We start from the raw sequence: 2,905 nt of genomic DNA on the forward strand, positions 1-2,905 counted from the left end.
CATACCCTCACTCCTTTCCCTCTAAGTTTAACATCCTTCATCTGAAATTAAGTTTTCTATATGCCACCAGATATGGTACGCCTTTTATGAAACTAATGAATATATTCTTAAGTAATAATTAAAACCAATATCTATAGTCTTAGAATCTAACTATAAATGTATTAATAATGAAAACTTGTGCTTAGGTAATGTACTGTTGCTATTGGGAACTGTTAACATTGTCTTTCTCCGAAAAAGAGGGATTTTTGAGCTATACAAGAACAATACAAATATATAAGGGGAAAAACATTAGCACAACAGTTTCACAAAGCTAGAAAGAATCATGAGCAGTATGAAAAGACAAGGAAAGAAAGGACCACAAACAATACAGGTCAATTCAACATTAGATGAGGTAATATCTGCAGCTGACGGAATGTCAGACAAAGAGTTCAGGATATACATGCTTCAGATGATCTGGAGTCTCAAGGAAGACATTATACAGCAAATTCAGACAATGAAAAATCACTTGACAATGAATTACATAAACAAATCCAAGAAGCAAAAGATCAACTCTATAGGGAGATAGAGGATATAAAAAACAAACAAACAGAAATCCTGGAAATGCAGGAAACAATAAACCAAATTAAAAACTCAAATGAGAGTAATACCAGCAGAATAGAACACTTAGAAGATAGAACTTCAGACAACGAAGACAAAGTTTTTCAACTTGAAAAGAACATAGACAGCTCAGCGAGAATGTTAAGAAATCATGAGCAGAACATCCAAGAATTATGGGATAACATCAAGAAACCAAACCTAAGAGTTATTGGGATACAAGAGGGTATAGAGGTCCAAACCAAGGGAATGAGCAATCTATTCAATGAAATAATACTAGAAAACTTCCCAGACTTAAAGAATGAAAAAGAAATCCAAATACTAGAAGCCTACAGGACACCGAATGTGCAAAATCATAAGAGATCCACACCAATACACATAATAATGAAGATGCCCAACATACAGAATAAGGAGAGAATCTTAAAAGCCACAAGAGAGAGGAAGCAGATTACATTTAGGGGTAAACCAATCAGGATAACTGCTGATCTTTCAACACAGACTCTGAAAGCTAGAAGATCCTGGAACAACATATTTCAAACGCTGAAAGAAAAAGGGTTCCAACCAAGAATCATGTATCCAGCAAAATTAAGCTTCAGGATTGAAGATGAAATAAAAATCTTCCACGACAAACAAAAGTTAAAAGAATTTGCAGCTAGAAAACCAGCTCTTCAAAACAACCTTGGCAAAACATTACAGGAAGAGGAAATGAAAAATAACAATGAAAACCAACAGCAGGAGGTAGTACAGTAAAGGAAAAACTAAGCATAGAGGAAAAACAAATCACGTTAAGTAACAAACATAACCAAATATGGCTAGAAATACAAACCATATCTCAATAGTAACCCTAAATGTTAATGGATTAAATGCACCAATCAAAAGACATAGGCTAGTAGAATTTATTTTAAAAAAAGATCCAACAATTTGCTGCCTACAGGAGACTCATCTGATAGGAAAAGACATACACAGACTGAAGGTGAAAGGTTGGGAAAAATCATATCACTCATATGGACCCCGGAAGCAAGCAGGGGTGTCCATACTTGTATCAAATAAAATAGACTTCAAGCCAAAGTTAATCAAAAGAGATAAACAAGGACACTACATACTGCTCAAGGGAACCATACACCAACAAGACTTGACGATCATTAATATATATGCCCCAAACAATGGTGCAGCTACGTTCATCAAACAAACTCTTCTCAAGTTCAAGAGTCTAATAGACCACAACACAATAATCATGGGAGATTTTAATACACCTCTCTCACCACTGGACAGATCTTCCAAACAAAAGTTGAATAAGAAAGCATAGAGCTCAATAATACAATTAATAATTTAGACTTAATTGATATATACAGAGTATACCACCCAACATCAAGTGGATACACTTTCTTCTCAGCAGCACATGGATCCTTCTCAAAAATAGACCATATATTATGTCACAGGGCAAATCTTAGCAATTACAAAGGAGTTGAGATACTACCATGCATTTTATCTGATCATAATGGAATGAAATTGGAAATCAATAATAAAATAAGAAAGGAAAAATCCTACATCACATGGAGATTAAACAATATGCTACTGAATGAACAAAGGGTTACAGAAGACATCAAAGAGGAAATTTAAAAAATCTTAGAGGTAAACAAAAACTCAGACACAACATATCAAAATCTCTGGGACACTATGAAAGCAGTACTAAGAAGAAAATTCATTTCATGGAGTTCATTCCTTAAAAGAAGGAAAAGCAAACAAATAAATGACCTCACACTACACCTCGAAGCCTTAGAAAAAGAAGAACAAATCAGCAGCAAATACAGTAGAAGGCAAGAAATAATTAAAATTAGAGCTGAAACCAATGAAATCAAAACAAAAGAAACAATCAAAAAAATTAACAAAACTAAAAGTTGGTTCTCTGAAAAAATAAATAAGATTGATAGACCACTAGCCACGCTAACAAAGAGAAGAAGAGAGAGAACCCAAATTACTAGCTTATGGGATGAAAAAGGCAACATCACAACAGACAATTCAGAAATACAGAAGATAATTAGAAATTATTTTGAAACCCTATACTCTAATAAAATAGAATATAGTGAAGGCATTGATAAATTCCTTAAGACGTATGAACTACCCAGATTGAGTCAGGAAGATATAAACAACCTAAAGAGACCAATACCAAGTGAGGAAATAGAAGAAGCCATCAAAAGACTACCAACCAAGAAAAGCCCAGGACCAGATGGATATACAGCAGAGTTTTACAAGAACTTTAAAGAAGAACTAATACCAATACTTTTCAAGCTATTTCAGGAGATAGAAAAAG

This window comes from Urocitellus parryii, chromosome 4, assembly GCF_045843805.1.
Source record: "Urocitellus parryii isolate mUroPar1 chromosome 4, mUroPar1.hap1, whole genome shotgun sequence".
Taxonomy (NCBI): Eukaryota; Metazoa; Chordata; class Mammalia; order Rodentia; family Sciuridae; genus Urocitellus; species Urocitellus parryii.